Genomic DNA, 21,826 nt, shown 5'->3' on the forward strand with positions numbered 1-21,826 from the left:
CGGGAATTAGGTGACTTGGGTATGAATATGTGGTGCCAGCTTCCTCTAGCAACCTACAAAGGCTTCATTGCTTTCATGCCCCGACGCATCGCTGCTACTATTCGTGCCAAAGGTGGATATACGGGATATCAGGTAGATGGTCATAACGATCTGGCTGATCATTGGTCTTTTTCGCCTCAGTACTATCCCACTACGTTACTCCTCGGTGCCGAGCTGGCCGAGTGGTTCCAGGAGCTACAGTCTGGAACCGCGCGACCGCTACAGTCGCAGGTTCGAATCCTGCCTCGGGCATGGATGTGTGTGATGTCCTTAGTTTAGGTAGTTCTAAGTTCTAGGGGACTCATGACCTGAGAAGTTAAGTCCCATAGTGCACAGAGCCATTTGAACCATTTTTACTCCTCGGTCTTGACGAAACGAACCAATGCATCAAACGCAAACTATCACCTACCAGCCTGTAGTTGGCGAGGGGTTTTAATCGTGGCTTTATCCAAGAAATGCTCTGAATTGTGACTGTAGTATGGACCCACGCCCGCATGCAGTAGGGTATGCAGAGCGATGAGTTTGGCTCGTCTGCTACTGAGTTTCCCACACGCTGTCACATAGTCGTACGTTCTGTACCCCTGCTTTTACCTTCTGTTTCGGATGTATAAGACATTAACCATGCTTAGGAGCTTATTCCAGTAGACAAACTGCAGAACACCACACATATATGCCAGCAAGGTGCTGTGGACCACTTCCACATTCCACTAACAGCTAATACTCCACTAGTTTTAAACCCAAAAAAACGGTTATTTTGTCCCTTAAGGGAGTAAATGATTTCAATTCCGATTTTTTTATCAGTATGGCTAGTTGGGATTGCCGTGGCTGGCAAAAGCACCAATTTCCCAGTGATTTTCTTTATTAAGGCAGAACTTGAGTAAACAGAATTAACAAGAGAATAACAGAGAAGGCATGGAACATCGCTAAATGGATATTCTGAGTCGTGGAACATATGAGGAACTTACAAGTTCCAACATTGGACAAAATCAAGAAACAGAAAGGCAAAAATGGAGACTCTTGACTAAGATCCACAAACAGATAATGACAAGGATCATATTATACGAAGAAAGCTGAAGTTAGAGATGAGGAAGAACTATTGGACCAGCAGAAAACGGAAAAACCGCTTGAGTAAAACTGAGAAAAGTGATCCTATGAGGGCCATAAATCGTAAATTAACAAATAAATCTAAACGTGTGGTTCTTAACAGTTATCGTCTCAGCCTGTGCTTGTGGCTGGACAAGTGGTTACAAGGGAAGAGATGCACGTAAAGAAGTACACAAAAATCTTACATTTTAAGCATCTAATGGCTGTTAAACTCATCCCAACGGTGGATTTATTTGTAGAGGTCTCGGAATTTCACCCAACCTAAAATAAAACACGTTCTACTTCGCAGTTATCTGCCAGTAAAATGGCTGTTGACGGTGTTTGGAGGCACGACATCTGCATCCAGTTGACGGAGGTTTGACCTATCATTATAATGGTTCCAGCATGAGATTTTCATCCTGCAGCAAACTGTGCGCTGATATTAAACTTCCTGGCAGATTAAAACTGTGTGCCGGAACGGGATAGAACTTGGGACCTTTGCCTTTTGCGGACAAGTGCTCTACCATCTGAGCTACCCAAGCATGACACATGAACCTCCTCACAGCTTTAATTCTGCCAGTACCTCGTGTCCTAGCTTCCAAACTTTACAGATGCTCTTCCGCTGTGGCTAAGACATGTCTCCGCAATATCATTTCTTCCAGGAGTGCTAGATCTGCAAGGTTCGCGGAAGAGCCTCTGTGAAGTTTGGAAGGTAGGAGACGAGGTACTGGCAGAATTAAAGCCGTGAGGACAGGTCGTAAGTCGTGCTTGGGTAGCTCAGATGGTAGAGCACTTTCCCGCGAAAGGCAAGGGTCGTGATTTCGAGTCTTGGTCCGGCACAAAGTTTTAATCTGGCAGGAAGTTTCGTTAGTGTGGTCACTATACAAGCTTGTAAAAGTTATGTTACGTGCAACGAAACCCCTTTTTTGTTTTCTTTTTTTCCAATGTCAAAAGCGTACCGAGATTGTTCAGCACTAAGTAGCGGATAACGCTCAGCCGTTGTTTACTACTGGCGTGTTGTCGCACTACCGGAGGCGAGGCCGCAGGCTGATTGGCCGCGGCGGCGCTCCGGTCGCACATATTCGCGCTACGCACACGCTTCACACGCCAGTTCGTGCGTGACCGGAGCGCCGTCACAAACACGCAATTAATTAGCCAGTGCCAGGCACACAGGACCTGGCTGTGGGGGCGGGCCGGTCTCTCTCTTCTGGACCGCTGCTCCGTTGTGGGAAAGTCCTCTGGCACCACTAATTGAGTTTCCAGCCTCCGATGTATCCAGGTAAAGTGTTCACACGCATTGCTTAATAGGCTCTTCCCTGCGTCCAGTTATCGCTGGTTTTTTTTTTTTTTTGGTCATCAGTCTACTGACTGGTTTGATGCGGCTGCCACGAATTCCTTTCCTGTGCTAACCTCTTCATCTCAGAGTAGCACTTGCAACCTACGTCCTCAATTATTTGCTTGACGTATTCCAATCTCTGTCTTCCTCTACAGTTTTTGCCCTCTACAGCTCCCTCTAGTACCATGGAAGTCATTCCCTCATGTCTTAGCATGATGTCCTATCATCCTGTCCCTTCTCCTTATCAGTGTTTTCCACATATTCCTTTCCTCTCTGATTCTGCGTAGAACCTCCTCATTCCTTACCTTATCAGTCCACCTAATTTTCAACATTCGTCTATAGCACCACATCTCAAATGCTTCGATTCTCTTCTGTTCCAGTTTTCCCACAGTCCATGTTTCACTACCATACAATGCTGTACTCCAGACGTACATCCTCAGAAATTTCTTCCTCAAATTAAGGCCGATATTTGATATTAGTAGACTTCTGTTGGCCAGAAATGCCTTTTTTGCCATAGCGAGTCTGCTTTTGATGTCCTCTTTGCTCTGTCCGTCATTGGTTATTTTACTGCCTAGGTAGCAGAATTCCTTAACTTCACTGACTTCGTGACCATCAATCCTGATGTTAAGTTTCTCGCTGTTCTCATTTCTACTACTTCTCATTACCTTCGTCTTTCTCCGATTCACTCTCAAACCATACTGTGTACTCTTCAATAAAATTCTTCAGGGTATCAGACCGCATCGTCATAATTTAAAATGCGCCAACGTTTCGGCCAGCGTTGCAGCTAGCCTTCATCAGGGCCTTACGTTAAAGTTTAACGTAAGGCCCTGATGAAGGCTAGCTGCAACGCTGGCCGAAACGTTGGCGCATTTTAAATTATGACGATGCGGTCTGATACCCTGAAGAATTTTATTGAAGATGACAACGGCCGCGGAAGCCTACGCTTACATACTGTGTACTCATTAGACTGTTTATTCCGTTCAGCAGATGATTTAATTCTTCTTCACTTTCACTCAGGATAGCAATGTCATCAGCGAATCGTATCATTGATATCCTTTCACCTTGTATTTTAATTCCACTCCTAAACCTTTCTTTTATTTCCATCACTGCTTCCTCGATGTACAGATTGAAGAGTAGGGGCGAAAGGCTACAGCCTTGTCTTACACCCTTCTTAATACGAGCACTTCGTTCTTGATCGTCCACTCTTATTATTCCCTCTTCGTTGTTGTACATATTGTATATGACCCGTCTCTCCATATAGCTTACCCCAACCTTTTTCAGAATCTCGAACAGCTTGCACCATTTTATATTGTCGAACGCTTTTTCCAGGTCGACAAATCCTATGAAAGTCTCTTGATCTTTCTTTAGCCTTGCTTCCATTATTAGCCGTAACGTCAGAATTGCCTTTCTCGTCCCTTTACTTTTCCTACAGCCAAACTGATCGTCACCTAGCGCATTCTCAATTTTCTTTTCCATTCTTCTGTATATTATTCTTGTAAGCAGCTTCGATGCATGAGCTGTTAAGCTGATTGTGCGATAATTCTCGCACTTGTCAGCTCTTGCCGTCTTCGGAATTGTGTGGATGATGCTTTTCCGAAAGTCAGATGGTATATCGCCAGACTCATATATTCTACACACCAACGTCGTTTTGTTGCCACTTCCCCCAATGATTTTAGAAATTCTGATGGAATGTTATCTATCCCTTCTGCCTTATTTGACCGTAAGTCCTCCAAAGCTCTTTTAAATTCGCTGGTTTAGTGCTGTGCAAATGGGAGCAACAATTCTGCTGCGCCTACGTCGACGTTCTGCAAGTGTCGGAGGACAGACTCTTCCCGTTTCCTGTTGAGACGTCGTGACGCGCGGAAGTGGGACTCTCTCTGTAAGATCTAGGCTCTCTGACTTTAGCTTCGTGGATTTGCAAGGCAAATAGTGCAAGGCAGAATGTGGCTGCTGCTACTACAAATTGTTCATGATCAATATAATGTTTATTGCTCTTTATTAAAATACTGAATGAAGGCTGATGACTATTATCCACTACATAGATAAGCGGACTGAAGTTAGCTCGAGCCACAAACCACTGGCTGGCAAACACCCTGCATAATCTACATACGCATCTACCTCTACATACATATTCCGCAACAAGATGTGTATAACATCGAAGCAATTTGTGCAGTGGCAATGAGTGACAAAATATAATGTGCAATAGTGTAATGTCAATCAACAGCTCCGCCATTACAGCAGTGATGCAAGTGAAGCAGCAAGATGATGTAATTGCTGTGATATACATAGTCAACAAAATAGAAGAAAACCAGCAGAAGACATCACTGACTTCGATTTCTAGATATACACTGCACCCCTTCTTCCCCCAAATGCCACACCAGCAGCTACAGTAAAAAAACAATGTGTTCTAGTTGAATCTAGTTTAAGACTGCTTATTTTTAAGTGACATTTCTCGATGTATGTATGTATTTAAAAACGCTTGAAAATTAACAAAAAGATGTTCGAAACGCGTCGCATTATGTTAGATTAAGCATAAAATAAAAAGTGACTGGTAACAGAAACTTGAAATAAATAATACATCTACATACATATTCCGCAACCCACCATACGGTTGGTGACGGAGGGCACCTTTAACACAACTAATCATTTCCTTTCCAGTTGCACTCGCAGGGAGAGCGATGCAAAGACGACTGTCTATATGCCTCCCTGTGAGCCTCAATGTGTCGCATCTCATCCTCGTGTTCCCTACGGGAAATGTATGTTGGTGGCAGTAGGATCGTTCTGCAGTCATTCCCAGATGCCTGTTTTCTAAACTTTCTCAGTAGTATTCTTCAAAATGAATGCCTTCTTCCCTCCACTTGAGCCCACCAAGCATGCCCGTAACACTGGCGTGCTGACCGAACCTACCAGTAACAAATTCTGCAGCTCACCTCTGAATTGCTTCCATGTCTTCTTTCAATCTGAAATTGCGTGGGTCCCAAACGCTCGAGCGGTACCCTAGAATAGCTCGCACTAGCGTCCTACGAGGTGTGTCCTACGAGGTGTGTCTAGAAAAAAACCGGACTAGTACTGGTGAAACAATAAAACGAATGCAATAAGGCTGAAAGTCGCGTGGCCTGTCACGAGACTCTCGCTCCGCCTACTGCTCGAGTTTCATCTGCCTCCTGCACTCAGTCTGCCCGTGGCGTCTGTTTTAAGTAGTTGACGTTTTGTCTGTGCGTCGGAAAATGTTGAGTGTACAGAAAGAACAGCGTGTTAACATCAAATTTTGTTTCAAACTAGGAAAATCTGCAAGTGAAACGTTTGTAATGTTACAACAAGTGTACGGCGATGATTGTTTATCGCGAACACAGGTGTTTGAGTGGTTTAAACGATTTAAAGATGGCCGCGAAGACACCAGTGATGACGCACTGGCAGACCATTGTCAGCAAAAACTGATGCAAACATTGAAAAAATCGGTAAACTTGTTCGACAAGATCGCCGTTTAACAATCAGAGCAGTGTCTGAGTTAACAGGAGTTGACAAGGAAAGTGTTAGGCAGATTCTTCATGAAAGTTTCAACATGAACAAAGTGTGTTCAAAAATGTTTCCAAAGTGTCTCACAATTGAACAGAAGGAACGCCCAAGAATGATTTGTTCTGACATCCTGGAAAACATTGAAACTGATCCCACCTTCTTACAAAATGTTATTACTTGCGATGAATCGTGGTTTTTTACTTACGATCCCGAAACTAAACGCCAATCGATGCATTGGAAAACTCCTGGTTCTCCACGACAAAAAAAAGGACGAATGTCAAAATCGAAATTCAAGGCAATGATGATTGTTTTTTTTGACATCAAAAGGATTGTGCACATCGATTGGGTGCCAGAGGGACAAACAGTGAATCAGCATTACTACATTAGCGTCCTGGCTACCCTACGTGAGCAAGTACGGAGAAAACGGAACGATTTGTGGAGAAAAAAGTCATGGATCCTTCACCAAGACAATGCCCCAGCTCACAGTGCGTTGTCAGTGAAGACGTTTTTGGCAAAACACAACATTCCCATCTTAGATCATCGACCCTACTCACCTGATTTGGCCCCCTGTGACTTTTTTCTTTTCCCTAAAGTCAAGTCAGCTTTGAAAGGAACTAGATTTGAGACTGTTGAAGCAGTAAAAGAAAAAGCGACGGAAGTAATGTATGGACTTACCGAAAATGATCTGCAGCATTGCTATGAACACTGGAAAATTCGTATGGAGCGGTGTAGAGACCGAGGAGGAGAGTACATTGAAGGAGATAACATGAAATTGTAAGTAATTGTAAATTAATGTTTTTCCAGCATCAGTCCGGTTTTTTTCTAGCCGCACCTCGTATATGCGGTCTCCTTTACGGATGAACCACACTTTCCCAAAATTCACATTTCCTACCTCTATCCTCACATGCTCGTCGCTTCGCAACGTTACGCCCAGATACTTGAGCGACGTGACTGTGCCATACAGGACACTACTCGTACTAATGCTGTATCCGATAATTACTGGTTTGTTTTTCGTACTCATCCGCATTAACTTGCCTTTTTCTGCATTAAGAGCCAGCTGCCATTCATCACACAAACTAGACATTTTGTCTAGGTCATCTTGTATCACCGAACAGGCACTTATTTTCAACACCTTCATGTACACAACAGCTTCAATAGCGAAAAACTGCAGACTTCTGCCCATCGTGTTTGCTATGTACTTAGAAAATAGCAACGGCCGTATGGCACTTGGCTGGGGCATTTCTCCGATTCACATTCGCCGTCGTGGGCAACATACTGGATTCTGTTATTTAAGAAGTCTTGGGCCAGTCAAATTTCTGGGGGCTATTCCATATGCACGTACCTTCGTTAACTACTTGCAATGGGTTGAAAGGGTACAGCACCACCCGACATTGAAAATAGGTACAACATACTTTATTATTTTTGTCAGAACAACATATTTTTTGTAAAAATAACTCAATTTCAATTAATACAGCAAAGCCGGGTACCAGCGTGGGAAAGAATGACAATTTATTTATTTAATTGATCACATGTGCACTCCCACAAAATAAATCCCTACATCCAGTTTGGTGAGATCTGTGAAATGAATGAATGTATAATCGTCAGCTAACAGCAGATAGTGAATGTGAATATATGATCATCTTTGAGACGATTCTTTGGCCACCTTTGGTGGAACCAAAGAGATGAAATTTACCGGAGCTTTCAGCGCCTGAAATGTGGCTGACCAATGCGGTAGCAAGGTGCTCCCCCACTTCGCCAGAGGTGCAAGAGGACCTGAAGAACGGCCAGGTTTCAGCACTCTGCCGCTGGATCTAGTGTTGGTAAGACGTGTCTTAGGTGTGCTCCGTAAAGACAAAACAGTGGAGACGTTGTATGCATGTGAAATACTTAAGAGTAGTTTGGAATAATAATTTCTCTATTTCAGGAACTTTTGTGGTGAGAATTAAATGTCAGGCAGGTAATACTAAGGGGATCGTTGTAATCTTCGGAAGTGACCAACGGTCACAATGAAACCACGTGTAGCAATAAGTTGAAATACTTCCGAGTGCTTAAGTTAAGCTGAATTACTAGCGTGTGTACTATAAGTTGGAAATATTTAAGAAATGGCGTGTGCAGGACTTGAAATTAGAGATGAGTACTTCCACGTGGGGAGTACTTTGGGAATCTCAATCTGTGTATGAGACAAAGGATGAAGAGAAGTACTCGTCCATGGTACCAGTTGAGGACTCGCGTGTGTGATAAATATGTTCTTAATATTACTTTGCGTGTTATGTTTCCGTGTGACGCTTAATTCAAACTATAATACTCTGAGAGAGAAGCAAGGTGAGTCAGCCATCTACCCAGCAACGCCCCTTGGCTTGCATTGCACAGGAAGACGTGCATATATCCTACAGAGTTCATAGTAGGAAAGAAAAATTACGAAGTGGGGCAGTGTCGTGTGAAACTGGGATAAATACTAATTGAAGTGGGAAAGCTGAAAGTGATGAGATTATAATGTTGTGAGTATTCCTTGTGTTGTATTCCATGTTGCAGTGTGGTGTATGTCATGTAATTTAAGTATGTGTGGTTTGCATGGGAGAGTAGCAAGGTAGTTTCAGAGGTAGTGGGTTACGCATTTTCCTTTTGTACCGCTCGGTCTGGAGGAAAGTTTCGTGATGATGGTTGTGAGAGTCAAAGTGTGAGATATATCAAAAGATCCACCATCCGATCCAGAAAGTGCACTGTAGCATTAAATAATTACGAGACCATAAGATAGAGAATCACCAATGTAAAGCCATGTCCACTGGGCGGAATTTCTCATGTGTTATTGTTGTAGGTTATAGAATTTGTGTGTTTAGGTTATAGAATTTATCAGAATAAATAAGATAGTGAAAAGAAAAAGATTGGTGGCCTTTTCCTTCGAATTGTATGTTGTCATGATATCCAGAATTTATAATGTGTGCGCCATTCATATTCAGTGCGATGGCCACGTGTTGATAAAAGCCGTTAAATAAGAAAGAAAATGTGGTATTGCCAGTGCTTAGTGAACAGTCAGTGTTGCGTAAATTACTAATAGTCAGATGTGCGTTTCCCTTGCGTAATATTCATACAGGAGAATAATCTGTAACTTAATTGTGAGTACTAGAGTTCATGTTACTCGATAAATAAGAATGAATCCACTCGCTTGGCAGACCACTCATCTTGCAGGCCTGACTGCTTGATGTCACAGTATGAGCAAGGCATGTGGGTGCCTCGAATGCTTTTTCCAAATCTAGAAATATGGTATCAGCTTGTTGATCTTCATCTATAGTTCGCACTATATCATTTGGGAAAAGAGCAAGCTGGATTTCTCACGAGTGATGGTTTCTAAAGCCACGTAGACATGCGCTTTTCGGCCTCTTGGAAATTTGTTATATTCTAGCTCAGAATATGCTCTATAAATCTACAGAAAACCGATGTTAAGGGTATTGGTCTACAGATTTGCGGGTCCGTTCATTTAACATTCCTACAGGATGACAATTGTTGTGAAATAAAATCGTCATAGCTTCTGAACAGTTTGCGTTAGGACGTTCAAACCGCACGGTTAGACGCGAGGTATGATGGGAATTACTATGCGCATGTATGGTTTGGTTTAACGACGAAGGCCACTTTCATTTGGATTGGTTCGTCAATAAGCAGAAATGGGGCATTTGGTGGACTGAGAATCCCCGTTTCACGGTCGAGAAGTCTCTTCATCCTTAGCGGTTGACTATATGGTGTGGCATGTCGAGTCACGGAATACTCGGTGCGATATTCCTTGATGGCACGGTGACTACCGAACAGTTCGTGAAGGTTTTGAAAGATTATTTCATCCCCATAACCCAAGGTGACCCTAATTTCGACAGTATGTGGTTCAAGCAGGGCGGAGGTCGACCCCATCGAAGCAGGAGAGTGATTTCCAGGAGGAGCACTTTGAGAACCGCTTCCTGACTCTAACGCAAAGAGAGGACACTGTTATTTGCCTCGACTGGCCGCCATGGTCTCCGAATCTGAACACATGCGACTTCTTTTCGCGGCTCTATATTCAAGACCAGGTGTACAGAAATAACCCCAAAACATTGGCCTATGGTATAGCCAAAGGTATTTTTACGTTTTCCTCTAAATAGTTTCTTGCACTTCCCTACAAAACTCTTACGAACATACCTATTGCTGCTGTAGTATGATCCACTTGTAGGGGAACATAGTAGTTTCATCTTGACATCATGTCTCTGTAGAACGTTCCAAGTTTCTGTTATTAAGTCATATATGTGATGCATACCCCTCCCTACATATGTCTAGAGGTCACATTAAAAGAGCTACCACAAATCACAATTACTCCAATGTATAATGATCTGTTCTAAACGTATCTGTGGTGCAACTCATCTCATATACAAGGTAGGTGTTCATTTTAACTGAAGACGTTCAGATACCTCCAAAACTATTCATAGGGCCAAAAGAGCTATAATTCCTATATACTTGTCTAGGAGGGAGACAGCCAACCATACCACACTAGACGCGTCACCTCACCCCGTATGTAGGTGGCGGAGAGACACTTTGAAATCTTCAATGAACACCCGAAAATTTTATTGCAGGTTATGATTCTACCGAAAAATTTACATACATTCTATTGCCTGAAGTATTTTCTTCGTTTCGCCACATATGGCGCTGTAATCGGAGGTATAGAAATGGGTACACAATCGTAATTTACGACATGCTACTCAAGGGCTATTGAATACTCAGTGGTATGTGGGACCAGTCTCCATGCTGCACGGCGGGACAGGCTAGTATTTCATAACTTCTCATTGTAAACCCCATTCGGAAGGCTGCTTTTCTCCGACATATCGAACAGAGGATGTTCGACGTGTCGCCGTGGCCGTGTACCGTACGAAGCGTAACAGACAGTACGCTGCGACCGGAGCTCACTTATCGTGCAGACGTACAGCAGATAGGGGCTCTAAATTTTACAATACTTGCTCAGTGTTTATTTATCATTTGGAGAACAGACGTGCAAGTGTAAGATGAATATTGCAACCACGGAAGAAACTACTGAAATGATCTTGATGTACGGGGAATGTAGGAGAAACGTTGAGGCTGCTGCTGCCTTGTGTGCCGTGCTTTTTCCAGGGAGTGCTCGCTCTCGTTCGTTATTTTCCAATCAACGTCCTGTACGCCTTTACGTCTGATGGCAGCGTAAAGAACGGCAAAAAGTTCGGAGCAAACGTGTTACAGGAGAAGCTAATGAATGTGGTGTGCGTACTGTAAGACCTTCGGTACACACACCATCAGATTATTTGACTTGTCGCTCTAACGAAGTAGGCGAGTGTCAGCAGTATGTCTCGTGGTCTTATCGTGGCGTGTTTATCTTCTGCCGTTAGGTCAGACGATAGAAATGCCACTTGCACGCTTAGAGTAGCAGATTGACGGTGACCAACTTTAAACAGAACTTGATTAATTTTCACACACATTTATTAAAATAATAAAAATCATAGATATTACGTAACTTGATTCTGGATGCTGTTCACAATTGACAGTCTAAAGTTCCTTTTGTCTTGGTATGTTAATCTTATTCTCACAAATCTCTGAGACTTGACAAAGTGTTTATACAAATCTCTTCATGGCTATGTACAGGAATATGATAATCTTATTAGGCGCAGACTGAAACTTGACTACAGACTAATGCAGACTGACTAATCGGAGGTCTGTTCACTCGTTATAATACCTCGCGCGTTCAGGTATCACTGCGCGAGTGTGATCCGCGAGGAGAAAAGGCTCTATGTTAGCAGCAAATTCATTGGCTGCGTTACATATTAATACGCGGATCGGCGGAAGTAGAATTTAGTCCGCCTCTAAGACAGCGCCATCTCATAGTGCGGAGACGGACTAGCGCTGCGCCTGCGCTGTTGTGCTTAGCGGGGAGCGCTCTAGTGGGAAAGTTGTGTACGCGCTGACTACGCGGAACTATGTACACAAAAATGAAATAGCTGTGCTAGCGGCAATGAACCCACGGATAAGCACCCAGCAAATACACCGCGATTCTTACGATACTGCATCGTCATAAGTATCATCCATAGCAAGTCACTGCATTAATAACTTTATGGCGTCCATTTCCATTACCGTGTAGTGTTTAGTGAATAGGCGCACCAACAAATGGAAACGACCCCCACGTTTTTTGCCGAGGTACTATATCCCGATATTTTCCGATGAGCCTACATTCGCAAACCATGGTAATGTTAACCGGCATAATACGCAATACTGGAATGTAGACAATCCCCACTGGTTACGGCAAGTTAACGATCAACGTCCTTGGTCGGGTACCGCATATGTGCCATCATGGGGACAAACTCATTGGTCCGTTGAATAGACGCAAATACCGAACGTTGCTAGAACAGGAATTACACGTAATACTGGTGGATGTTACAAATGGTTCAAATGGCTCTGAGCGCTATGGGACTTAACATCTTAGGTCATCACCCCCTAGACTTAGAGCCGGCCGCGGTGGTCTAGCGGTTCTAGGCGCTCAGTCCGGAACCGCGCGACTGCTACGGTCGCAGGTTCGAATCCTGCCTCGGGCATGGCTGTGTGTGATGTCCTTAGGTTAGTTAGGTTTAAGTAGTTCTAAGTTCTAGGGGACTGATGACCACAGATGTTTAGTCCCATAGTGCTCAGAGCCATTTGAACCATTTTGAACCCTAGAGTTAGAACTACTTAAACCTAACTAACCTAAGGACGTCACACACATCCATGCCCGAGGCAGGATTTGAACCTGCGACCGTAGCAGCAGCGCGGTTCCGGACGGAAGCGCCTAGAACCGCTCGGCCGCAACGGACGGCTGAGGATGTTACCCTGGACGTTTGACAACGTATGTAGCTTCAGCATAACGGCTGCCCAGCGCATGACGGAACTGAAGCACAGGAGGTACAAGACCGTGTTTACACTGGTCGGTGGATCGGCAGTGATGGCCCTGTTAACTCTCCTGATAGGACCCCGTATTTCACGTTTTGACGTCACCGGATTTCTTTCTGTGTGGATATTTAAAACATTAGGAGTACCAGGAAATGCCAACAGGCCGTAAAGACACCGTCGACTTCATAAAAACGCATGACACCGGCAGATATGCTTCTGTCCTGTGTGTGGTTATTCGAAAAGCGGATTACAAAGTATACTGAATTTGGCGGTACTACGTTTGAAAAGTTAAATTGTAAGAGTGGTACAGCGTTCGCCTCGAACCAGGGACGCAGAGCCACATCGAGTAGCACGCTGTTCGACATGTTGGAGGAATGTAACTTTGCGTATGTGGTTTCAAACTATTGTAAGTTGAGAAATATTGGTCTGTCCTAATCTCGCGGGATGGAGTGGGTTTCCATTTGTAGTTGGATATTGAAATGTCGTAAATTAAGACTGCGTACCCATTTCTATTTCTGAGATTACAGCGCCATCTGTGGCGGAACAAAGACTACTGTTAGGTAGTCACAGAGTGATACTTTGTAAGAGTCAGTAAGGCTTAAATCTGTATTTGGAGTTATCTGATGTCATCACTACATACGTTTGTGTGTGTAGCATATAAAACGGTTAGCTTTGGTAGTGAGCATCGTACGAGTACGTCGACGGAGGTTCTGTTTCTGGTTAGTCATTCAGAGGAAGAAGAGGTGCTGCAGACAGAATCTGTCTGAATTAGGGGAGTCTTCTAAAGGATTACTGTAACAGCATCGGGTAGACTAATCGTGTGCAACATTTGGTGACCCATGGGCCTAATTCATATACTTACTTTAGCTCGCAGGCCACCTTGTGGTATAACGCGATAGTAGCACTCCTAGCACATAAAGTCTAACCTACAGCGTAAAGGATGTGAATGTTTATGCGGTAGCGCACTGATATGAGTGGCACCTCTTTCCTAACAAGCCATGCCAACAAATGATGAGCCAAAACGGATGTATTATAATAGCCGTCTATAAGACATCTTCTATTGCAAAATTCTAAGTGTAGTTGGTCGAGATACAACATCCACGACACACAAATAAATCTAAAGGTTGTACTGGGACAATACAAGCCTATGCAAGTGACTGGTTGCACCTACTTCAGTATAAATTTCCTTTAGTTTCAACAGTTGCAGTGTTTTAATATATGCTGGGCCGCGTACAAGGTGAGCACCTAGCGATACATGTTTTTCCGCAACTGATTATTACAAAAGCTTTAGAAACGCACGTTACGATCCGCCTTCAGCACAACACAGTAAGATAGATGTAATCTGTGTAGAAAATGTATGTTACTCACACATATGATTCCATTGCTCTTTCTATTCTTATTAAGCAAAGTCAGGAAAGTACACACACACACACACACACACACACACACACACACACACAAGAGAGAGCGGACGGGTGGAAAGAGTACACCGAGGGACTGCATAAAGGGGAGGACTCACCTAATGATGTGATAGAAGAAGAAGCAGGAGGCCACAGGGAAGAGGAAGGGGTTCTAGTTTTAGAATCAGACTTTAGAATAGCTTTGGATGGCTTAAAATCAAGTAAAGCAGAAGGCACAGATAATAGTCCATCGGAATGTCTTAATTAATTGGCAGCAAAACGATTAATCACATTGATGTGTAGAATGTATGAGAGGCGATATACCATCAGACTTTTAGGAAAACTTCATCCACACAATTCCCAAGACTGCAAGAGCCGACGAGTGCCAGAATTTCGCACAATCAGCTTAACAGATCATTCATCCAAATGGTTGACAAGAATATTATACAAGATGGAAAAGAAAATTAAGCATCTCTTAGATGACGATCACTTTGGCTTTAGGAAAGGTCAGGCACCAGAGAACCAGTTCTGACGATTCCACTGATAATGCAAACAAGACTGGAGAAAAATAAAGACAGGTTCATAGGATTTGTAGACATGGAGAAAGCGTTCGACAGCGTAAAAAGGTGCAAGATCTTCGAAATTCTGAGAAAAATAGGGATAAGTGCGGTAATCAAGAGGCAAAATGAGAGTGGGAGACCAAGAACCAAGTGCGCAGATTAAAAAAGGGAGTGTGGCCTTTCGGCCCTGATGTTCAATCCACACTCCGAAGAATCAATGACGGAAATAAAAGAAAGATTCAAGATCGAGATTAAAATTCAAAATGAAATGATATCAATGTTAAGACTGTCTGATGAAATTGCTATCCGCAGCGAAAGTGAAGAAGAATTAGAGGATCTAAATATCTCCAACATTTCGCGGCCGTGTCAGCAACTGAATAAATATTAATTTTAATAATCAATAGCCTCAGTTGCACCGTTTACCTAGAATTTACCTAGGTTTCAGTCGGGATAACCCAACCTTCTTCGGAATAACAGTAACCACCGTTTGTCCATAGTGGACATCGTCAAGCTAAAACTACAAATCCATAAATTACCGTCAGACTGTAAAAACTTACCTGAAACTGCGATGGCCCCACTTTGCGACCGCGATGCGGCAGCCACGAGTGCTGTACTGGAGTCCCTAACAAAGGAAACGCCTGACTGTCTTGCTGACAAAAATATAGAGAAGAAATCATCTTTCCCGCAATGAAAGGAGCCAGTCTATTGAGCAGACTTAAGACACTTCCTGTTAAATCATGTATGTGTGACAGAAGTTTAATTTTACAATTTGTCCACTGGGAAGTAATATGACCATGTACGTCTGGGTGACCGCTTGTTGGCGTTAGTCAGTGAGGGAGCAGTAGCCGACTGCGACAGACGCAGCAACAGATAAGTAACCGCATTTGTCATTTACGAGTTCCTAACCAGGAGCGAATTTTATTATAACATCTGTGTGCTTTAATACTTTAGTTTCTTGAGTTTCTGCGTGTAAATTTAACATCTAATAGCCACAGTTATCGCGTTTTCGTTTGCGTCAGAAAGTAAACAGATTTTATGACATATTACAACTTCGAAATCAGGGTCAAATTATTTACTTTCACCTGAGTGCTTCTGTAGTAAGGTTTTTGAATATCTGCTTATTACTAGACACAGTTCGTTTTCGTCAGGGTCTACAGTAGAATTGTGCATCACGTGCTAATAGTCCGTTTATGTGCATAGTTCCGTTTTCCACGGTCTTTAGTATGGACAGGGACTGCGATTGTTGTGTGCGGATGCCAGCCGAGTTGGTGACACTTCGCCCTCAGCTTCAGGCTGTGATGACTTCGGTTACAGAGCTTGAGGCTGCAGTGGATGGGCGCCACTGTTGTGGGCCGACCGTGGGGATCCAACGGACGTCCAGCACGTCAGAGTCCTCCGATCGGTCCTCACCGGCGGCAAACCCAGCTACTGCTCGCACTGAGGCTGACCCCTCACCTGTGGTCGAGTGGGAGGTCGCTCTGGGGCGAAGCAGGTGGCGAAAGACGTCCCAGGCGGCCGCACGTAAGGCCCCCCCGTTTTGTCTGACAAACAGGTTCCAGGTCCTATCTGTGGCTGACACTGTCGCTGAGCCAGATGCTGTATCCTGTCCTGTTTCAGAGGAAACCACTCAGTCTGCAAGATCTGGGCAGTCGCAGAGGGTGGGATTATTGGTAGTTGGGAGCTCCAACGTTAGGCGCGTTATGGAGCCCCTTAGGGACTTGGCTGACAAGAGGGGTAAGAAATCAAATGTGCACTCCGTGTGCATACCGGGTGGCGTCATTCCAGATGTGGAAATGGTCCTCCCAGATGCCATTAAGAGCACAGGGTGCAGCCAACTGCAGGTGGTTGCTCACGTCGGTACCAATGATGTGTGTCACTTTGGATCAGAAGAGATTCTCTCCGGTTTCGAGCGGCTAACAGAAGTGGTAAAGGCTGCCAGTCTTGCTTGCAAGATGAAAGCAGAGCTGACGATTTGCAGCATAGTCGACAAGACAAATTGCGGGCCTCTGGTACAGAGCCGAGTGGAGGGTCTGAATCAGGCTCAGACGGTTCTGCGACCGTGTAGGCTGCAGATCCCTCGACTTTCGCCAAAGGGTGGTTGGGTTCTGGGTCCTGCTGAATAGGTCAGGTGTCCACTATACGCAGGAAGCGGCCACACAGGTAGCAGGGGCTGTGTGGCGTGGACTGGGCGGTTTTTTACGTTAGAGGGTCTCGGGAAAACACAAGAAGGGCGTCAGTCACAAAGGGTGCAGGCTGAAAACAGGAAGAACGTAGATACAGGAACCATTGGTATAACAATTGTAAACTGTTATAGCTGTGTTGGGAAAGTACCAGAGCTCCAAGCGCTAATAGAAAGCACTGATTCTCAAATAGTTATAGGCACTGAGAGCTGGCTAAAGCCGGATATATGTTCAGCCGAAATTTTTGCAAAGTACCTAACGATGTTACGAAAGGATAGGCTAAACACGGTTGGCGGAGGTGTGTTTGTTGCTGTCAGAAAAAGTTTAACTTGTCGCGAAATTGAAGTACATACTTCCTGTGAGTTAGTATGGGCAGAGGTCATTATTGGCAGCCGGAATAAAATAATAATTGGATCCTTTTACCGACCTCCCAATTCAGATGATACAGTTGCTGAAAGGTTCAAAAAAAACTTGAGTTTGATTTCAAACACGTACCCGAATCATACGATAATAGTTGGTGGTGACTTTAATTTACCCTCGATATGTTGCCGAAAATACATGTTTAATTCCGGAAGTACGCATAAAATGTCATCCGAAATTGTGCTAAGCGCATTCTCTGAAAATTATCTCGAGCAATTAGTTCATGAGCCCATGCGAATAGTAAACGGTTGTGGAAACACCTTGACTTCTTAGCAGCAAATAATCCTGAGTTAATAACGAGCATCAAAGCCGATTCAGGGATTAGTGGACACAGGGATGTCGTAGCATGACTGAATATTATTATCCCCAAATCCTTGAAAAATATGCGAAAAATATACCTATCCAAAAACGCAGATAAAAATTCACTTGACGCCTTCCTAAGAGACAATCTCCATTCATTCCAAATTAATAATATAAGTGTAGACCAGATGTGGCTTAAATTCAAAGAAATAGTATCGGCAGCAATTGAGAGATTTATACCAAATAAATTAACAAACAACGGAGCTGATCCTCCTTCGTTTACTAAACGGGCTAGAAAACTGTTGCACAAACAACGAAACAAACATGCAAAATTTAAACACATGCTAAATCGCGAACATTGGCGATCTTTTACAGAAGCTCGAAATTTAAGCAGACTTCAATGCGATGCTTATAACAGTCTCCACAACGAAACTTTGTCTCGAAACCTCGCAGAAAATCCAAAGCGATTCTAGTCGTATGTGAAGTATGTTAGTGTCAAGAAACAATCAATGACTTCTCTGCACGATAGCAATTGAAGACAGTGCTGATAAAGCAGAGTTACTAAACAGAGCCTTCCGAAATGCCTTCACTTAAGAAGACGAAGTAAATATTCTATAATTCGAATCGAGAACAGCTGCCAACATGAGTAATGTAGAAGTAAATACCCTCGGAGTAGTGAATCAACTTAACTCACTTAATAAAAGCAAGTCTTTTGGTCCAGACTGTATACCAATTAGGTTTCTTTCGGAGTATGCTTATGCATTGGCTCCATACTTAACAATCGTTCGCTCGACGAAAGATCCGTACCCAAAGACTGGAAAGTTGCACAGGTCACACTAATATTCAAGAAAGGCAGTGGGAGTAATCCACTAAATAACAGGCCCATATCGTTAACATCGATGTGCAGCAGGATTTTAGAACATATATTGTGTTCGAACATAATAAATTTCCTATTCGAACATATTAAATTTCCTAGAAGAAAACGGTATATTGACACACTGTCAACATGGGATTAGAAAACATAGTTCCCGTGAAACACTTTATTGAAGCGCTGAGTGCTATTGACAAGTGATTTCAGATCTATTCCATATTTCATGATCTGAAGAAGGCTTTTGACACTGTACCATACAAGCGGCTCGTAGTGAAATTGCGTGCTTCTTGAATGTCGTCTCAGTTATGTGACTGGATCTGTGATTTCCTGTCAGAGAGGTCACAGTTCGTTGTAATTGACGGAATGTCATCGAGTAAAACAGAAGCGATTTCTGGCGTTCCCCAAGGTAGTGTTATAGGCCCTTTACTGTTCCTTATCTATATATACGATTTGGGAGACGATGTGAGCTGCCGTCTTCGGTTGTTTGCAGATGACGCTGTCGTTTATCGTCTAATAAAGTCATTAGAAGATCAAAACAAACTGCAAAACGTTTTAGAAGAAATATCGGAATGTTGCGAAAAGTGGCAGTTGACCTTAAGTAACGAAAAGTGTGAGGTCATCCAAATGAGTGCTAAAAGTAACGCACTAAACTTCGGTTACACGATAAATCAGTATAATCTAAAAGCCGTAAATTCAACTAAAATCCGTAGGTATTATAATTACGAACAATTTAAATTGGAAGGGACACACAGAAAATGTTGTGGGGAAGGCTAACCAAAGACTGCCTTTTTATTGGCAGGACACTTAGAAAATGTAACAGACCTACTAAAGAGACTGACTACACTAAGCTTGTCCGTCCACTTTTAGAATACTGTTGCGCGGTGTGGGATCCTTACCAGATAGGACTGACTGAGTACATCGAAAAAGTTCAAAGAAAGGCTGAATGTTTTGTATTATCGCGAAATATGGGAGAGAGTGTCACAGAAATTACACAAGATTTGGGGAGGAAATCTTTAAAAGAGAGGCGTTTTTCGTTGCGACGGGATCTTCTCACGAATTTCCAATCACCAACTTTCTCCTCCGAATGCGAAAATATTTTGTTGACACCGACTTACACAGGGAGGAACGATGACCAAGATAAAATAAGGGAAATCAGAGCTCGTACGGAAAGACATAGGTGTTCATTCTACCCGCGCGCTATACGACATTGGAATAATACGGAATTGTGAAGGTGGTTCGATGAAACCTCCGCCAGGCACTTAAATGTGATTTGCAGAGTATCCATGTAGATATAGATATAAATGTAGATGTAAGTTGGCCACATGACCATGAAATAACTTCCAATTATAAATGTATTCACACTACAGATAAAAATCAGATTACACGATTCCACGTTTTGGGAGACCTGAGCGCGTCCGAGGGCTTGCGCTCCTGTGTGTGTGTGTGTGTGTGTGTGTGTATGAGCGAGTGAGTTTTAGGTGCTGCTAGTCTACTGCTGTAAACCTACAACAGATAACAGTAGATCTGGAATTTCCACGACGTAACACAAATGTCAATTTGCAGTTGTAAAATACCCATTATTATCCGTCATGATTGGTCAAAATCCTAATTACTTGTCAACTGTAAAACCGGTTTTTGGCAGTGATTCGGAAATTCAGATGTTTTTTTGCGGTATGTTTCACTGCTACCAAATAACTTCCAAAGTGCACTTTGCAGACTCATGCCAGTGCAGTACAGCGGTTTCGGTGATATCTTCTCGGAGACTCTGCTACAGCGGTTGCCATTAGCAGCGGACGAAGACTGGTCTACCTTCGACCGGCCGGGCCTATATAGTGAGCTGGAGCCAATAGAAACCCAGCGTAGGAATCCATGGCCGGATATGTCGCGGCGACCTCTGCAAGGAAAGGTTCCAATTAATCGACTGGAATCTTCGGCGTGTTTACCGGATGTCTTCGTCTGTTTGGCTGTTGGTTTGTTTCCCTCATAGCGTGGCTGTTATGCGGTTCTGCCTGCCATGTAGGGGAACCCGATGGCAGACAGTACAATGGTAAGTGTTTAAAGCATAGATTTGGCGATGCAAGTAGATACTTAGTCCTTTTTCAGTAGTTATTTTATAAGTCTTTTATTATTCTGTTGTAGCATACACTGCAAAACACAACTTTATAATAACGTCACTCATACATAATGCAGGTGTGAGTTCCTCGTAACAATGATGTGTATTTGTAGTGGTGCGAGATTTTTGATGTACTGTTTTACTCTATGTCAGGGATCCTCAACCCGTCGACCACAATCATCCTGTCGATCAATATGCCTTTATGATTCGATCTTTCAAAATTCCTTTCCGAAATCAATTTAAATAGCCTGCTTTTGTAAAATACCAGTTTCTTGACGGTTTCAAACGGTATCTGTAGTTGGTAAATCTGGAAACATCGTACCCATTTCTTTCCTTTCGCTATGCATTCCATCGCCCTTAACGATTGCGTCAGGCATCAGTTTCCTTCTTCATGGTACCACCTTTGCAAAACACAGTTACAGAAATGAAATCCGAAACACTTTCAGATCAAAAACATCATATGATCAAGAAGTTGCAAAGAAGTATACGTCCAACCTGATAGCACTTAGGACAGAGTTTGAAAACTGATTTTCAGATTTCGAGGCAATGGAACCTTTTCCAGCTTCACCGCTCAACTTTTCCAAAACGTGTATGTGGAGATATTTCGAGGGAAATTAGCATTCCTTTCCGTTGCAGTGAAACTGAATTTAAAAAGCAAACTATTTAATTTAAAACTGACATTTTCTTAAAGTCAGAATACAATGAAGATAAATGTTCAAACCTGTGTGAATTCCTAAGGAAGCAAACTGCTTAGGTCATCGATCCCTAGACTTACACACTACTTAAACTAACCTAAACTAATTTATGCTAAGAACAACACACGCATCCACGCCCGAGGGAGGACTCGAACCAACGGTGGGAGGGACCGAGCAATCCGTGACGTGGTGCCTCAAACCTCGTGGCCACTACGCGCTGTAATGAAGATAACTTTTGGAGATTAGTTACTGTAAGAACCTATCCAAACATTGTAAAAGTGGCATCGTATCTTCTACCCTTTTTTGAATCAACTTATGCTTGTGAGGCAGTCTAAGTGAAGTGTAAGTGAAGAAAAAACTGACTGATCCTCATGTTTCAGACTGTGTAAGGTTGGATGTAACATATTATTCAC

The sequence above is a fragment of the Schistocerca cancellata genome, chromosome 3, assembly GCF_023864275.1.
Source record: "Schistocerca cancellata isolate TAMUIC-IGC-003103 chromosome 3, iqSchCanc2.1, whole genome shotgun sequence".
NCBI classification, from domain to species: Eukaryota; Metazoa; Arthropoda; class Insecta; order Orthoptera; family Acrididae; genus Schistocerca; species Schistocerca cancellata.